The sequence below is a fragment of the Anser brachyrhynchus genome (genome assembly GCF_964034855.1).
Source record: "Anser brachyrhynchus genome assembly, chromosome: W".
In the NCBI taxonomy this organism is placed as follows: domain Eukaryota; kingdom Metazoa; phylum Chordata; class Aves; order Anseriformes; family Anatidae; genus Anser; species Anser brachyrhynchus.
The window spans coordinates 17,452,516-17,470,699 of record NC_137704.1 but is presented as its reverse complement, the minus strand read 5'-3'; the positions used below and the strand labels follow the sequence as shown (position 1 = coordinate 17,470,699).

Sequence of the window (18,184 nt, the reverse complement as noted above, 5' to 3'; positions counted from 1 at the left end):
GAAAAAATGCGCAAACCGCACATTTTTCTGCAGCACAGGGTACCACTTTACCGTTGGGTAGTGCAACGCCATTGAGGAAAGCAGAGCCGCCCTTTCTCCTTTCACTGCATGCCGTGCTGTGTCCCATGCTCTGCCGGGACGGGGATATCCTTGTGCTCTGTGGTTTTCAGCAGCCACCACAGTGGGTTCAGCAGAATGCGCAGCGTGCACCCCCAAAATATTTGCAGTCAGTTTCACTTCTCTTTCCCTTTTGCTCCTAAGCATTCATAGCTATTTTTGCCTGTATCAGGGGATGGTTTCATGGATTTCCAAATACCCAAAACTTCAGATGGTGGAATCGGGCTGATCACCGCCCAGCCCTGCCATGCCATGGCATGCCTGCCTGGGGGCAGAGGTGCCCTGGGTGGCTAGTGCAGCTGACGAGAACCTGGTGCTTCAGGTCCACTGGGGGACACAGGTGGCCGGGATGACCCAGAGGACTAAACCTCCCCCTTAGTGCCTCACAAGGAACAGCTGAGCCAGGGGAGCCTCTGCTGCAGATGCAGTGGGCTGGCTGGCCAGCTATGCCTATAGATTATCAATACTAAGTCCCAGAGAGCATAAAGGAAGTGGTGTGGCTAGCTTTTTTCTGGTAGGTCAGGATGCCAGCAGGATGACATGGTAGGTGGCTGTGCTGTGTTGGAGAGGCTTGGGGTGAGAGCAGGGTGGGTCAAGCTGGCTGTGCCTGTGCTTCCCTTTGTCATGCCCTGGAGGGACAGCAGCAGGTTTGGGTCTTCTGTGGTGCTGAAGGTGCTTGGGATGATTCTTCAGCAGGGGAAAAGGGAGTTGTCTTTAGTCCCAGCTGAGCAAGGTAAAGCTGGAGCTTGTTCAGTAAAATGATGTTATGCAGGCTGGTGTTTCCTTCCCTGAGGTGTCTGTACTGTTTCTGATTGTCTTCTGCCTCTGTTTCTGTCTTACAAAATGGCTGTAGCCTGAGGAGGCTCCCAAAAGCCATCCCCACACCATGTGCCTGCTCCTAACCCTCTGCTTTGCTGCCAGTGGCAGCAGTGCAAATCAACCCTGCAAAAACAGAGGTGACCTAGCAAAGCCAGACCATTTCTGCTCTGTCAACTGGAGATCTAGCTTTATTTCTTATCATGCTGACACGAGAGCTTAGAAATCCTTATCTGGGAGAGAATGAAGGCTGAAGGTTTGGGTGCTAGCAGGGAAGCCCTCTCTGGGAGACTTGTCCTTGTGCAGGCATCCAGCCTGACTAGGGCAGCTTGTCCTGCTGTAAGCAGGATGCCTTTCTGTCTAATGTGGGTGCTTTAAAGTCTCCTACCAAGTGGTCTTGAGGTTATTGATAAGTTTTTTGTTTTGTTTTGTTTTTTTAAAGTGCTTCTGAAACTTCAGGCTGACTGAAACTGAAAAGCTAGCTTTCTTGCTTTGTGCAAGGAGGGTGGGTGGGCAAATGATGGTGTGATGCTGGTGCCTGTGTGTCTGCTGTTAGCAGTGCTGTTTCCTGGGGCAGTGACACATCTCTCCTGTGCTTAACTTTCAAACTAAGTAGCTATAGATGCTCCTCAGAAAGGTAAGCTGTGCATGTCCTCTGGAAGTCATGCTGGCCTGCAGTAGTTACTGTTTCAGAGCCCTTTAGAATTGCCCTTGTGATGCAGCAGAGCTTGGGTCTGCAAGCAGGTGTTCAGCTGGGGCTCCTGGTGTGTGTGTGTTTTTAATAACATACACTGTCTGGCAGTGACGGAGACCTTTGGTTCCTTTCTTTTAACCTGTAGGAAAATGGCCTTTGTGTCTTGGTTGTTGTGGAATTACCTTTCTTATGCCTGAAGAGAACCCTGCAGGGGAGGGAAAGGTGGCATGGACACAGAGATGGTTTTGGCTGAGGAATAATGAGATCTCTGCTCATGTTACAGCGGAGGGCAAAATACTGAAACAACAGGAAAAGGACAGATGGAAAAAACGTGTGACACAGTGGGGGCTTGGAGGGGAAGGGGGGGGCAATTGAGAGGAGCTGCATGAGCAGCAGCTGTGGGTGAAGGACCTGGCCCTGAGGTTGGGTGGCAGCTGTGGGATGGAGGAGGTGAGGCTGTGAGCAGAGTGTGGTGGTGACAGCCTTGGGGGAGCCCAGCAGAGGAGAGGCCACTGAGATGGGAGGGGAGCAGGAGAGGATGTGCCACCATGGGCACCTCGGGGGCAGTCCGCACAGGGAGCCCATAGAGCCACTATCCAAGGGGGTGACTGAAAACAGTCTTCAAGCTCTTCTTTGGAATTACAAGGGTGACATTAATTTTAATCTACTGAGCTCCACTGGGCACAGTGGTGTGTTCCTGCTTGGCGCTGGCTTCCTGGCTGTGATTTCTAGTCTAAAAAGCAGTGAGCAGGCAGCAGCCTGGAGAGCATGAGAGCATGGGTCCAGAAATGGTGCTAAAATGAGCCAGATGCTGCTCAGCCCTCAGTGCCCTGTGGTTGGCAGGGGTGAGGGTGTGGAGGCAGCTGCTGGTAGCCTCTGTGGGGGTGGGTGAGCAGTACAAGCCAGAATAATCCATTTTTGTTTTTCTGTCTCATTTTGGTCTTGCCCCTGGACAAAAGCAGGTCGGTGTGGTGTGTCATTTCTTCTCAGCAGCTGTCCAGGGTGACACCGTGGGCTCTGCTGCCCTGGGCACAGATTGCTCCTTGTTCCAGTTGTACATACCACCCAGGGCTTCTTTTCCAGGTTTTCGCATGCTCTTTCAGAGCTGTGCAAAGCCTTAAAAGCCAAGGAGCTGAGAAGACAGGAGGGGTGTCTTTAAAAATGAAGTGTTTCTGTGCTGTGCCATGGTGATGGAGATGGGGTTGGGGGAGCCCTGCTGGTGCCCTGCATGGAGGTGAGGTTCAGGGGATGAAACTGGAGAGTTCAGCCTTTGGATAAGCTCCTCTTCAGTAGCAAAGAGGCAGCTGACTGTACACCTGGTGTATCGATGAGGCTTTAAAACTGCGATTGTGTTTCCAACCCGTTGTTCCTGCTTGTAGTGGGTTTATGCGGCAAGGTTTTGGTAGCAGGGGGCCATAGGGGTGGCTACTGTGAGAAGAATCTAGAAGCTGCCCCATGTTAGGTAAGGGCCCCACTGCTGACCAGAGCCGAGCCTATAAGTGATGTGCGCCTCTGTGAGAGCATATTTAAGACAGGGGAAAAAAAAAGGCTGCACCACACAGCAGCTGGGAGAGTGAGAGGAGTGAGAAACAGCCTTGCAGGTGCCAAGGTCAGTGAAGAAGGAGGGGGAGAGGTGCTCCAGGCGCCGGAGCAGAAGGCCCCTGCGGCCTGTGGTGAGGCCCATGGTGAAGCAGGCTGTCCCCCTGCAGTCCATGGAGTACCACGGTGGAGCAGGTGGACCTGCACCGATGGAGACTGCAGCCTCTGGAAGACCCCTGCTGGAGCAGATTCCGGGCCAGACCTGTAGCCTGTGGAGAGGAGCCCATGCAGGAGCAGGTGACCTGGCAGGAGCTGCTGCCTGTGGGGGATCCAGGTTGGAGCAGTTTGCTCCTGAGGGACGGACCCCGTGGTACGGACCCATATCTGGAGCAGTTCTTGAAGAGCTGCTGCCTGTGGGAAGCCCACGCTGGATCAGTTCAGCAAGGACTGCATCCCGTGGGAGGGACCCCACAGCACAGGGGACGAGAGTGACCGAGGAGGAGTGGCAGAGAAGAAATGCTATAGACTGACCATAACCCCCATTCCCCTGTGCCGCTCAGGGGGAGGAGGTGGAAGAGGGTGGATGGGGGGGGGGAAGGTGTTTTTGGTTTCTTTTCTTTCTCGCTTCTCTAGCTTGTTAGTAATAGGCAATAAATCTTATGATCTCCCTTCTCTGATCCTATTTTGCCTGTTATGATAATTGTTGAGTGATCTCCCCATCCTTATGTCAACCCTTGAGCCCTTCTCATCGTATCTTCTCCCCATTCCTCTTTAAGGAGGGGGAGTGAGAGAGTGGTCGTAGTGGAGCTTGGCTGCCCACCTGAGTAAAACCACCGCAGTGCTGCAGCAGGAGGAGGACATGTCCCAGGCAGTGCTGTTGCTGGTGATGAGCCAAGCAGGACTCTTTGCCATCACCAGTTTGAGGAGGTGGTGATCAAGTGGGTGACCTAGAGGTGAGCAGCAAGTCACCTTCCCATGGATGTGTCTTCCTAATGGAAGCTGGGCCTATAACAGCTGTGACTTTCAAACCTCAGTCTACGTACCAAATAAACCAGAGAGATCTGGAAGGTTCTTAACTTCCCAAGCAAGTGATGCATAAAGGAAAATAGTTATAATTAACTTCAAAGCATGAAACAGTGTCTTTAAAGCAAAATGCAAAAAAAAAAAAATAAATTCCTCCCTAGGCCTGGGTCAGAAATGAGTGTTTTTCATGTCACATTAGCTGTGCCTTAAAAAAAAAAAAAGACTTAAATTCTGAATTGTGGTAAGTAACTGATTAATGAAGTTCTCACTTTTATAGGAACGACCTGGTTCTTTCACTGGGGTGAGCTATGTGAAGCCTGTGTGTTTGGAAACAGGGCTATTGCTGTGTAAATCAGCATGAGATGCCTGCTTCTGCCACTTAATTGAAGCCAAGGAAGCCTTTGGTGAATTTGTGGAGGAAATAGGAGAGTGTGGGTTTGGGGTATGGGTTCCCTTTGCTGAGCCCTGTTCCTTTCTGTGCCTGGCCTGCAGATGCCTGAGTACAGCACTGAAGGAGCTCTGCACCTTGCCTGTCTCCCCATGCACATCGCCAGTAGCACTGCACATGCAGAGTGTCTCTCTGGGCGTTGCTGCATGTGTGGCCCCAGTTCTCTTCTGAAACACCCCTGGTGCTGGCAATGCAGTCCTGCTTCCATTTCATGTATTTTTGTGTTTGGCATGGGGAGGGAGCTTGTATCTTGGGAAAATGGTGCACCTGCAGTCATCGAGACAAGCAGTGTTCTGCCTGCTCCATCACAGCTGCCTGTACTGCTCCCCTGATACAGCACAAGTCTTGCCTCTTGAAGTTAGAGCCAGCGCAGATCAGATGGCCCAGGGAAGGGCTGCTCTTGCAGCCCTTTTTGTGATAACATTTGATTGCGGTCCTCATTAAGGCTTGTAACTGGGGATTATGAGCAGAAAAGAATGGTCAGGATTTTGAGACTGTGAGAAATGCAAGCAATGTGTTTTCACAAGAGGCAGCCTCCTTCAGCTGATGTCCCTGGGCCTGATCCAGCCTCTCCTGCAGCACCTATGCCTTTCAGTGCAGATGGGTGCCCTGCAACCCTGAGGACCCATTGCAAACCCCACCAGGACTGCTAGGTCTTGGTGGTGTGAATAATTCAGAAAGCCCTGGGGATAAGAACAGTGCCTTTAGGACAAGCCCCAGGTGCCCATGTGGTTCTCTGTTTCTCCTGGTGGAGAAGTGGGGAGAGCAGGACCCAATCCTGCTTTGGAGGAGAGGCTCTGAAACTTCTCCGCTGTGGAGATGTAGAGGCAAAGAAGTCATTTGTTTAAGTCATGGGAATCTTTTTTTCCTGAAACTGCCACAGGGCTCTTGAACCTCTAGGGCTTGCAGTTCTAAGAGCAACAATTAAAAGTTTGGGATGTTTAGCAACCTCTGCATAGCTGTTTTTCCTATTTCATAGTTTCATCATACATTTTAATTAATTCCCTTTAATTGCTTTTAATCTCCTTTCCTCCTTACTTCTCCTGCAGTATAACTAGTGCTGTCATCCTTTTAGTTTGCCTTTAAGGTTGGAGACTCTGTGTTTGATTTTGATTCACCCATGTTGTGTCTTGCAGCTATTTAATTCCTGGGAAGCTTCGGTGCCAGAGATAAAATCTAAGTGGATTCAGAGAACCTAGAAGGATTGCATGCTTCGTGGTTTTCTCTTTACGCTTTGTTTCTCTCACACTAATAATAAAAGATGTGTTCTGCTTGGACAAGGGCCACTTTCCATCACTTGTACTTCTGTGGTACTGTTACAGTGTGAATGTTCTTAGTCACCAGTAACAAGATAAAGAGCATCCTGATATCTAGTGTTGGTGGGCTTCTGAAAGGGGCTGCTGGGATGATACAGCCTTGCCTTATTCTGATCTGATCCCAGATGCTTGGCAGGGCTCCCAGGTGCTTTTGTGGGCAGCCTGTACCCCAGTTCTCCCTTCCTTTGGGATCATAGGGCTGGGGCACTGCCTGTGGGCTGAGAGGGAGGCAGGGTGCCCCCTTTTGACCAGCATGTTATTAAAATTTTGACATTTGTCTCTGTCTCCAATAGCTCTCTTTTTTTTATGTGCTCAAAAGGGTGTGGTGTGTTCTGATGGAGGTACTTTCCAGCCCAGTCAAAAATAAAAACAAGTAAAACTGCTGACAGCCACCCAGAAGGGTCTGCCTAACACACACACACACCAAGGGGGGCAGTGTGCTTATATTAGTGGGATATATACATATTAATTTCCTGTAAGTCTCTGGCATATTCATCAGGTCTCTGAAGAATCATTAACGTAGGCTCCCACCCCTATTCGCATGTGTACTGGAGTCCTTGGGTGGTCACGTGGCGTACTCTGGTGGTCTTTTGATGAAGGCCAGAAGCCTTCCTTGCTGCTAAACTCCTGACCCTTCCTTTCTTTGGCAGACTCCATCAGTCAAGCCAGTTCTTGCTGGTTCCCTTATCTATGTGTACAGTCTTTTACTCCCTTATCTTTGGGGTTGTTAACGTACAATTGTGCTAGCTAAGACCTATGGAATCACCATCCTTTATTTTGCTCCCTGTCTCAGAAGCATGCTGGAGCTGGTTTCTTTGGCTGTTGACATCCCTTCTATAGGGTGGTGCAGGGATGTTAAGGGGACTCCTGGTAAGTTGCCCCTCATTGACAAGGGAGAAGGGTTACAGCATGTATTGCCCTGTCCAGGTGGGACCCAGTGGTGGCCAGGAATTGGTGGCAGCTGGGTTAGCCCTGAGGCTGTCCTGCCCCTGGTTTGGGAGCCCAGGACTGAAGTGGCTCAGGAGCAGACAGTCACCAAGAGGTGGTGTTTTGCAATGAGCTGATATGAGGGCTCTGTGCCTTTGCATCTGTCAGTGAATCATGCTGGTGAGAGCAAACCTGTGGAGGTGCTGAGGTGGCAGTGGAGCATGTTGCTGTAGCCCTGGGCTGGGTGACAGTCACCTGGGAGCCTGTTGTCCCCATCTGTCTGGGCATGTCCTCATGCTGCCATCAGGGAGCCTGGGGACAGCAGCTGGCTGAAGGCTCTGCCCCAGTCCTGAGCGTGGCACCTTCTTGGGACACCAGGGGAGCAGCTTGTGCACCTTTGCAGCATCCTCTGCTGATCCCCAGGGTGTGGTGAGGAGATACACATCCCCCATTTGGCATATCTGTCCCCAAAACAGGTCCCAGAAGGAAGTTTTGGGGAGCCAGCCTTGGACTAGCACCCATCTGTAGCTGACGGCAGCTGAGGTGGACCCTTGGCTGCTCATGTGTAAGGCAGGGTGCTTTGTTCTTCCAGCAGGAACCAGGTCAGGTTCTTGACCGTGCATCTCTTGGCACACCACTCCTGACTCTTCCTGCTCCCATCTCAATACCTGTGAAGACCACGGGTTGCCAAGGCCTCCCCATTGCTATAGCGAGATGGGAGAGGGCTGAGCACTGCCTTCCTCTGCTGAGGGCAGAAGCATGTCTGCCACTCACTGAGCGCCACCAGCGAGCTTTTCCTCTGCGTGCTCCTAATTACACCTGAAATGCACGTTACATATTTCACCAAAATTAATATTTCATGGCCTTTTAAAAAAAATTATCAAGGCATTTTTCCATTGAATCAACTTAAGGGTCTCTCTGGCTGGAACAAGTTTGCAGTACTAACTGTGAAGTTAAAATATTTATCTTCATAAACATGTCACCCAAGCCATACTCTTCCTCTTGGGGTAATTAGCGAGAGGCATGTTAGCCCAATCAGCAAGGTGCCTGGGAGACACGGATTTGCCTCTTGCTTCTGGGCGTGGTGAGAACTTATTAAATGAACTGGAGAGCTGTGAATCTGACCAGACCTCTGAGCAAAAACTGCAGTGGAAAGGAAGGGGGGGGGGGGAGGAGCTGAAGTGTTTGCAGGCAGGGTTGTTCCAATGGAGTTGGTTGCTCACTGGCTGAGGTGTCCTCTGCTGAAACTGTCTGCTTGCTGTGCCAGACCAAGGGAGCACCCAGCTGTGGGAGGCAGTCCTGATTTTAATTGGCTTCATGCACCTGGGGACATGAATCACTTTAATAAGGATTCAGGTGAGATAGTCCAAATGCAGGCACCTGGCTTTGTCTGGAGGCATGCTGTCCTTCCCCTCTGTCCCCGTTCTTGGGGTTTAAATGCTGTTTTTGAGGCTGGGAAGTTTAATCCTGTGTGGCCTGGTACTGAACGTCTCCTGGAGAGGAACCTGTGCGATCTGGGTGCATGTGGGATGGAGGGAAGGCTGAGGCAGCAGTGTGATTTGTGACTTGAGGCTGTGTTTTGTGTGTTTTGTGGGCTGGGCCAGCTCTGGAAGCAGAGCATGTGCTCTCCAACCAATGCTTTGTTCCCAGGCTGTGGAGGGAGGTGGAGGATGTGTGTCCCCTGGAAGTGCTGGACACAATGCTGTGGGGTCACTTCCCAAAGCTTGTGCCTTTGCTGAGGAGCTGGGGGTGTCTATGTCCTGTAGACCTCTCTGCTCTTAAAACTGGGGAGATGTGCAAAGGCAGAGCTAGTGACAGCCCCGTGCTGTAGGAGAAAGACACCAGGTCCATGGCTGGTGGCAGTGGCAGCCTGATAAAAAAAAAAAAAAAATTTTTCAGCTGAGGGCTTGTCTCTGGGTTTTTCCTCTCCAAAGTCCCCTTCTGCTGCTCGAGTCCTATCAACCACTTGTGCAAACCACCCAAGAGATAACACACAGTCTGACCAAGGTCCTTGTGGTGTCTTGCCCCTCAGTCATCACATCGGACTCTCTGCTTACTGCAGCTTGCCTAAGTTGGAGTAGGATTTGCAGAAGAGGTGTCTGACATCGGGCAGATCTCATAGGTTAATAACGGAGAAAGGGCAAATCCAAGCGATGCAGTGTTTGTGGCCTGGAAAAGGTCTGGTGCCCCATCCTTTGAATGGATGGATGTGTGCTTAAGGGTTGAGATGCGTTATTTTTTCCCTCTCTTCCTTCCAACAGAGAACCTCAATTTTTAGTGAAAATTTTAAAAACAGGTCTCCTGAGCAGTGTTGCAAGTGGGCTGTTGTCAGAGATCTGGTCTTTGGTAGGAAGTGGGTTCTTAGGGGAGGCTTTCTGATTGCTCACAGTTGGTCCTGCAGCTGGTGCTCACTGCTGTTAGTGCTTCTCTGACTTGCCTTCCCCAGCTGTGAAATGGAGCTGCACTCTCCCAGATGTGCCAAGGCATACAGCTGGGAGGGGCTTGTCAGAAGAGCTTTCCCTTAACTTATTTCTAGGATTTGCTGTAGCAAATGTTGCTCACCATCGATTCCCTGGTCCATGGCTGTTCTGTTTAAGCAAGCTCAGTCCCTGATGCTCTTGCTCCCACCACTGCTTGTCTCCATGCTGCTGTTCTTCACTTGTGGTCAGGCTGGGGAGCACTGTCTGGTGCTCTCCACAAGCTGTGTTCACTTTTTTTTTTATTAGCTCTGTCATGACTTAATCTGATTGTCATTCAGTGGTGATGGCTAAATGGCATGGAGTGTGCTCAGTGTTAATCACTTGCAGATGTATTAAAAGGTTACATCCTGTTGGTAAATGTCATGCCCTCTGTGGTTCAATCAGGGTTGGTATTTATATGATTGTGTTCCCCTGTGCTGGCTGGGTGCTGCTCCTCCCAGGGAAATCCAGGTATGTTAGTGGCAGCAGGATCTGACCCCTGTTTCTGGGAAGCTTTGGTAGCTTCTTCCCTGTCCTTTTCCTGGAGTTGGTTTCCATAGCTGCCTCTTGGGCTGCAGCTGTCACAACAAACATCCTTAGATTAAAACAACGCTGAAGCAGCAGCAGCTTTCGCTTCACTATGATGTGGTCAGAGAGCAAAGCATGACCTGGTGGTGGCATTGTGGTTAGTGCCCCAGGTAGGCAGGAGGAGTCTGGTCAGTCCTGGCCCAGAAAATGGTTTCTGTTTTGAGTCCTGCTTTTTGATGGAAAACACAAGAAAGGAGAGGCAGCCTCCCTGGGTGCTCACACAAAGCATTGAGGCTGAAGAGCACAGGGGGAACCCAGAAAACTCATTAAGGCAAACAAGCACGCTGCCTTGTCTATCCCTGGGGCTGTCAGAGGGGACCTGTTACAGCCTTGTCCCTGGTGTGAAACCCACCTGGAGGAGAGGAACACTTCCCAAAAGCCAAGCAGACTGAAAGTGTGATTGCCTACAGCAGCATGGGGTTTGTTATGGGCTGCAGTTGCATGAGGTGATCTTTGAAGGTCCCTTCCAACTGGCCACGAAAATGCTCACCCTGTTGGTTCTGATGATGTAGAAATTGCTGGTTACTGGGCCAGACAGCACAGCCAGTGACATCTGTGGGGCTTTGATGCCCTGACCAGAATTTAGTCAATTTTGTTACCAAGTGCAGGTGCTTGGCAGTAGCCTGACCTCAGCCCTGGAGCTCCAAGTTATCCAAAGCCCAGATTTCACAGAGAAATTGCGAGCCCTGAGACTTGCATCAACCTGGTTGCATATTTTGTAGTCCTTTAAAGCTGTGGGCAAGGCTGGTATTTGAAGACTGCTTCCCGTGACGCAGAGGATAACTAGTGCTTGTCTGTGCTCACCTGGCCTCACTGCTAAAAATGAGTGGGGAGCAGTTCAGTGGGTTGTTTCCTCTGAAGATAACTTGTATTTCAGTCAGGTTTGTCTCTGATTATGTGCTGTCAAACCTCAGAAATTCCTAGCTGCCTGTCCACTTTCTAATTACATATGTATTTTTAAGAAATGGAAGAAAAAAGGATTGTAGTCCTCTTTCAGTGGAAATCCAGAAATACAAGAGCAGGTGAATTTTGAAGGATTCCTCTCGCAGGTGAGGACATGTGCCTGGATAGCAATGCAGACTTGGTGAGAAGCACTGTTCTTGGCAGTGGGCAGTAAGAACTTAGAGGCTGTGTGGCGGGCACATGAAAACACAGCTAGAGCTAAACAGACCTCCTGTGGGTCATCCATTGTGCTGTGTTTTGCTAGGAATGCAATTTCCTTAGGAGGAGGACTGCCTTTCTCTATATTTAAGGCCTGCCATGCTGTAATTATTGTCATAATTTCAAGGATATTGCCCCTTTTGTGGTGCCCAAGTGGGAAGCTATGAACTCCTGGCTGGAGCAGCCTGTAGGGGTTAGGGTTGGTTTGGATTTATATCCAGGCAGGAGTGCAGAGATTTGCCTCTTGGTGCTGTGTGAGGCAAGGCGATGGCTGTGCAAGCCTGTGAGCACCCAGCTCTGCAGAGTGACAACAGAGGGACATGATGTTAGTGCAGGTCCATGGGGACAGAGCTGTAGCATGAGATGAAATAATGGGATGTCAGCATCAGCTGTGGTGCTGCTGCTGCCACCATGTCAACATGGTTTGGAGACAGGATGGTATGTGAGCACATGTGCACACAGATGTATGCACACTTTACTCTCTACCAGACCAGGAGGTATCCTGGAGCAGAGCCCATTGTGCATCCCTCTGCCAAGTGCTGGGGTTTGCTGAGTTCAGCTCAGGTTGTGGGGTCTGAAGATGACTTGGGTGCATGCCCCCAGCGGATGGGTCCTCCCTGCCTGAGAGGGGCTGGTGGTGGTGGGCTGGGAGCTGACTGGGGATCTGGGGCTCTGCACAGGTATGGCCTGCCAGCTGTGCTTCCAAACCAACCCGGTCCCTGGGGATTTTGGCAGGATGCAGAATTTTCTTCTGGTGAAGGAGTGGACACAAGCTAAACAAGCTAAGGAGGTTGAAGAAAAGGACACAAGGAAAGGTGCAGCAGGGAGGTCGAGGTGCTGGGGTGGGAACTCACCTTTGAAGAGATGGCTTGAGGCTGGGCTTCTTTCTGGGGTGGGAGCAGGCGGCTGTGGGGTCAGTGGATACACGGGGCTGAGGAGTGTCAGTAGCAAAGAAAGGGGAAGGAGGGAAGGCAGAAAGTAGTGGAGGGCAGCAAGTGAAGGCTGTGGGAGGGCAGCTACTTGCCAGCTGGAGCAGGCAGGGAGGGATAGAAGGTATGGGTTCTGGACATCATGACCCCCAGTGATCCCTGTGCTTGCCACAGAGCAAGTCAGCTTGGGGAATGAGGTAAGGTGAAAGCAGGTGGCTACAAAAAATGATGTTCTTGACCAGAATTCCTCCCAGGTGGTGGGGTACCCCTGGGGGGGACACCTGAGTGCTTCTCTGACTCTGCCACAACCTGCCTGTGTGGCCATGGCAGGTCACTCCAGGTCTCGTGTTTCCACTGCAAATCGCCTCTTGGCTTTTCCAGGGCAGGGACTGTCTCTTATGTTGCAATTAAACCAGTAGTAGCTTGCCTAGCATGATAATATATGCCTTCTTGGCTGTGTCTCTGGACTTCTCTGTAATATAGATAGTGAATTGTAATGATTATGGTAAAGTTTAGCTGATTCGAAGAGCCAGTAGGCTGCAAGTTGTTGTGATTCTTAAGATCTTTCAGCCCCTTAAGGAAGGAAACATCAGAAGGTCTTCACTGAAATGGCCCTGGTTTGCACAAACTATCCAAACTTTCAGATTGCATATATTTTGCGTGAATTTTATGAGGCAGCAAACTTCAAAATAACAGATGGTTTAGATCTTTCTCTTCTCAAATATAAGGGACACAAATTTGTTATTTTGACCTTTGTGAATTTTATAGGAGGCAGTGACAAATTTACATGGGTGGGATAATCATCTGGAAGGAAGGAGGTCAATGAAAGAGTTTTTCTGGAAGTAAAAAGAGATGGGGAGCATTAGACTGCTATAATGCAGTTAACCCAAGCTGTAGCTGAGGTTCGCACATCCCACCAGGATGGGCTAACATCATTGCCTATGATCTACCCAGCTGGCAGCAGGTGGGAACAGCTCCAGGAGGAGGATGTGGGGTGGTATGGACTGGGCAGTGTGAGGGAGGAGTGTGCAGCTTGGCCCCATCTGCCAGGAGGCTCCAGCTGAATGCTGTGGCTGTGTTAAATTCTGGTAATGAGGAATAAGTAAGGAGATCCAGCTGCTGAGGGGTGGGTTGGTGTTTCAGAGCAGGAGGGGTTGGGATTTATGCAAGGTGACTCAGATCTGAGAGGGAGAGAGGGTTTATTCTCCCTTTCCAAATCTCTTGGGATCTTTGCAGTGACCAAGAGGACAGGCTTGTAGTGAGACCTGTGACTGCCATGCCAGCAGTTCAGCTCAGACCTGGTGTGTCAGCTTGGCTCTGTCACTTGGACTGAGATATTTGAAGCTACTTCCAACCTGGTTTTGATGGGCACCTAAATAAGAGCAGGACAGCCCATGCAGGTGGAGTTCAGCATGTCGGTCTGCACATTGAATTCCTGGTCTTTCCTGGCTGGGGGAGTGAGATGATATTTTTCTCCCAAGCTTTGGGAGGCATCTGGAAGAACGCAGCTGTGACAGCTTGGAGCTTCTCAGCAAAAGTATAGGGGAATTTGTTATCTACCCCTTGTAGATAGTGTCTCTGCTCCTTATCATGGGATGTTTACCTCTTTGGCAGTGAGTTTCAGCTCTTGCAGCCTGTGTAATGACAGTCACCTGCTCTGTAAAGATGCCCGGGACCTGTCCTGAAGAGGCTGCAGCATGGGATGTCTTGCAAGTCTTGTGAACAAACACACACAGCGTGGGAGGGCAGGGAAGGGATCGGTAACGCCAACTGGTGTGCAGGTAGTAGTAATCGCAGACTGCTGAGGGTGTACTGTGTGAATCTGTCTGACACCCGGTGCTTTGCTCCTCTGCAGCAGGGGTGGGAGGTGAGCATGTTCTCACAGTGCCCTAGAATATAGCTGCTTAGCTGCATTTCAGCTCAGAGCAGGGCAGCTTTTCTGTTGCAGAGAGCAGACAGCATGGCCAGGATTTGCTCTGGCAGTGGGGTCTGGAGCAGCCCTGAGCACTGTGCATCCTCCTTGCTCTCTCTTCATCCTTGTCCTGTCAGGTCATGCTTGTGAGTAGCCTGCGCTCTGGGTGTGCTCCTGGACACCAGGGCTGCAGCAGCCTGTAGAAAACAGCTTGGGCTTGGCAGTCCTTTTTGCTCAGAGCTGTCTGACACTGGGATGACAGAAGGCAAAGCCCTGGTGTTGGCTTCACCAAGTCCTCCAGTGGTTGGTGTGCAAGGCTCCCACTGCAGCCCTGTTGCAGCCAAGCATGCTGTGTTCTCCCTGGGGTCCCCAGGAGGGCAGCGCAGGCATGTCTGAACAAGTTGCTGGTTAGAATTTTTGCTATTATTTTAAAGCCCTACTCCCTTCCCCTTCAAATCCTTCCTCTGTTCTCCATTTTGTCCACCAAGATCCTGTTTGCTTCTTCCCACCAGAATTCACTCCCTGTCAAGCTGCACATTTTAATGCTTGAGATAGATACAAATGTTATCAAGGGTCCAGGCACCACCATTTTAAAATGCCTGTGGGGCCTGTGATCATTTCTCCAAATAGCTACCGTGTGCAAATACGGGCCCACAGGAGGCTGATGTCCAAAAAGGCTTTTTCACAGCCATGAGCATGTTATAAATGACTGAGTCCCAAATAGGATTACAATCAAAGTTTACAATTTATTAAATGAATAGAGGCAAGCAAACAGCGCTGGGTGCGCCGGGAGTCTCTGCTCCACCAGGACGCACACCTGTTACGTAAGGCGGCTGGTTTTTATGCTCCTAGGCTAATACATATTCATTACTACTTCTAGAAGAGGCAGGGTTATTATAATTGGTTTCCCGAATCCGAAGTCCTCCCAGGTGCGCCTGCTTATCAGTCTCTGTTAGTTTCTCGGGGGCCGCTCGGACAGGGAGGCTCATATTCTTCCTCCTTATCTAGTGGTCTCTTGGCCGGCTGTCAGAAGTTACTGCACGTCCGTGCAAAGTCAGCAGTTTTTCTCTGAAGAAATCCCTTTGTTCTCTTCTCGCTTAAACCCAGGCCTCAATGTTAACCCTTCACACCCCTTAGTGGCACGAATTGCTGGACTATTCCTTACAATTCCTCCCTTTTTTTTTTTTTTAGTATCATCAATTCGTGTCTCTTCTTCAGCTTTTGTTAGTAGCAGTTGGATTTCATCAGTCAGTTCTCAGGGTGTCCATTTCTTAAGCATCATTATCGACACATCACCTTTTCTCTCCCAAAGTCATCACAAATTGGGTGCTATTTATTATCCGCCGTATCAACAACGTAAAGCAAGGTATCATACAAGGTATAAACAATAATGTCATTACACCACATAAAAATAAAAATAGCATTCTTTTAACCCATGGTCCACCGGGCAACCATGAAAAGAAATCCCAATCCATACCCTTCCAAGTTTGTACTGGGACGTGGGCTAGCTTTTTAATTTCTTTTGTTATCTGCTTAACCACTTTTCCATTATCATCAATTTGTAAACAACAATTAGAATCGTTCAGTTTTCCACACACTCCCCCTTCTTCTGCTAGTAAATAGTCTAAGACCATTCTACGTTGAAAGATAGCATTCCTCATCTGAGTGGATTGATCAGCCAAAAGATCCAAGGCCGTCGCTGTTTGATTGGTTACAACTTCGAGGATAGCTTGCGACCTAATTATTCGGTTCAAATTATAAATAGGTTCTCGGGCTCCTGATACCAACTCATTCGGGTTCCAGGTAGCTGGCCCATAATGCTGTATGATTCTTTCAGGAGGCCATTCATCCTTTCCCCATTTTTGGGCACTATCCCCGGATAAGGAAGTATCAATAGATCGTTTTACTCTGTTCAGGTCATCATATAATCTTATTCCTAAATGATTTCCTTGTGTTTGTGACAATAAAAAGAACAAGGGTCTTATGTACCCCACATAGCATATTCCCGACCAGTTTCCGGGTAGCCTCTTGTAAGCATGTTTGCCACACACCCAATAATGTCCCTTTAGGGCCCACGTCCCGTTTGGAAAATGACCATCCCATCCATCTTTACCCTTTGGGGCATGATAATACAGAGTGTCCTTGTTACCGAGTGGTCCTGTTACAATGTCTGCCCCGTTTGTACTCGTATATGCATGCTTCCAAGCTCCCACGTTGGGTTTCCACTTACAGTCACAATTCAGTTCTCTTTGGCGACCTGTCATATTATAAGCCTTTTTCGCCGTCCAATCTTGAGAGTGTGGGAAGCGCCTTCAATCATGGGGTTGGGCCCGCTTTCAGAGCTTGTGTTACCATTCAGCCCTTCAGGGTGATCCAGCTCCTGGAAAAACTAATCACAATTTTATTATGGGTTTAAAAGGTTCTCATGTTATTTTTCTCAGGACAAACTGATCTTGGTGTGGGAGAAGTCCGGTCGAGGCACTCTCACTCGGCGGTCAATACCCATAGGGGTTGCCTCCCTCGGTAGACCATACACGCCGCAGTGGAGGGTCCTACCCCGGTCTTGCCTTCTCCCTTTCCTCCCTTCAGACTTGTCCTCTTTATCCAGTGCCCTTAATTCATGCAGAACCTCATTGCTGGGATATCAGTTCCTCTTTAGTCTCAGTTTCAGTTCCCCAGGAGTGGACTCAACCCTCCAGGCTTTGGTAGTTATTGGTCCTTTTATTCTGGATGTGTGGGTCCAACCCCTTTCTGCTGTTCTCACAGCTGTTTCAGTAGTAAGTAAAACAAGGTACAGTCCCTCCCATCGGGGGTTCAATGATTCTTCTCTCCAGGTTTTTATTAAGACCTTGTCTCCTGGTTGTATTTTATGAATAGCAAATCCTAAAGGTGGTGTCTGAGTCATCATCCCAATTTCTCTTATCTCCTGTAATCTCCTTCCAATGGTAATTATGCATTTCTGGATACTATGATCCTCAACTACATTGTTCCCTAGGGGCATCCCTTGAGAATAAGGCATACCATATAACTTTTCATATGATGATAATCCAGTCTCACTGTGTGGTTTAGTTCTTATGTTTAAAAGTGCCAATGGTAAGCATTTCGTCCAGGGCAGCTGCGTCTCGATCATTAACTTAGCCAATTGTTGTTTTATTGTTTGATTCATCCTTTCTACTTTCCCTGAGCTTTGTGGGTGCCACGGAGTGTGGTATTCCCACTGAATACCTTTCAAGGGGTACATCCTTCAAATCTTTGTGGCTGGCGTATGTTCGATTATTTCCACACAATTGCATTCCAACGGTCCTTCTTCTGGAACGGTTCCTAGAAATACTGCTGGATATAACAGGTTAGTCGTTTTCAAGGTTATGTCATCTTGTTCAGTTAGGATTGCCTGATATTTCATCATCCAGCTGGGTGATAACCAGTGCCCCCCCCCCCCCTTTGTTCCAAAACGGTTGTTACCATATGTGGTCCAAAAACTTCAATACGTTTTCCCATTTGAAGGCAAATAATTTTCTACTATCTTTATCAAGAGGTATGCAAAAGAAGGCATCCTTTAAATCTATCACGGTAAACCATTTATATTTCCCTTTCACAGATGTTAACAATGTGTAAGGATTAGCTTCTACCGGGTGAATATCCTTTGTTATTTCATTTATTGCTCTAAGATCTTGTACAAATCTATACTCGCCATTCGGCTTCTTTACTGGAAAAATTGGAGTATTGTATTCCGATTTACATTCTTCCAGAATCTGATATTTGAGAAATTTGTCAATAATTTTCACCATTCCCGTGCCTAGCTTCTATCTTAAGTGGATATTGTTTGATTCAAACAGGTTTGGCTCCTTCCTTTAATTCCACCTTTACCGGTTGTGCCAGTTTCGACTTCCCTGGTACATCTGTTTCCCGTACTGTTGCTATAACTGCATTTTCTACTTCTCTTGGAATATTAACAAAGGGTTTATCTTTGATCATTAGGATTTGGCCTACTTTGGACTCAGGTACCTTCATTATTAATTCTCCATCCTCAAAGGTTATTGTTGCATCTAATTTGGCTAATAGATCCCGTCCCAAGAGTGGCATCGGGCATTCTGGTACATACTAAAATTCATGGGTTAGTTCCTTACCCCCAAAACGCAAATCAAGGGGTTGTAAGAATGACCATTCCTCCTCTTTCCCTGTGGCTCCAATTATTGTAGTTGTCTTAGTTCCTAATCGTCCTTTTAAACTATTTAACACTGAATATGTTGCTCCT

At 48.9% G+C, this 18,184-nt stretch overlaps 1 protein-coding gene across 4 annotated transcripts in view; it reads left to right on the top strand.

The window, feature by feature from the left end:
- Positions 1–18,184, top strand: part of ZBTB7C (zinc finger and BTB domain containing 7C) — a 216,874-nt gene that overhangs the window by 18,404 nt on the left and 180,286 nt on the right. Inside the window, exon 1 of one of the 4 annotated variants that reach the window (XM_080572139.1) lies at positions 8,216–8,236. The exons of 2 other annotated variants lie outside the window; for them this stretch is intronic. The gene's annotated coding sequence lies outside the window, so the exon portion shown is untranslated. Of the gene's footprint in view, positions 1–8,215; positions 8,237–18,184 lie in introns of those variants that run through there. One more of the 4 variants, XM_080572141.1, reaches the window with a different exon arrangement.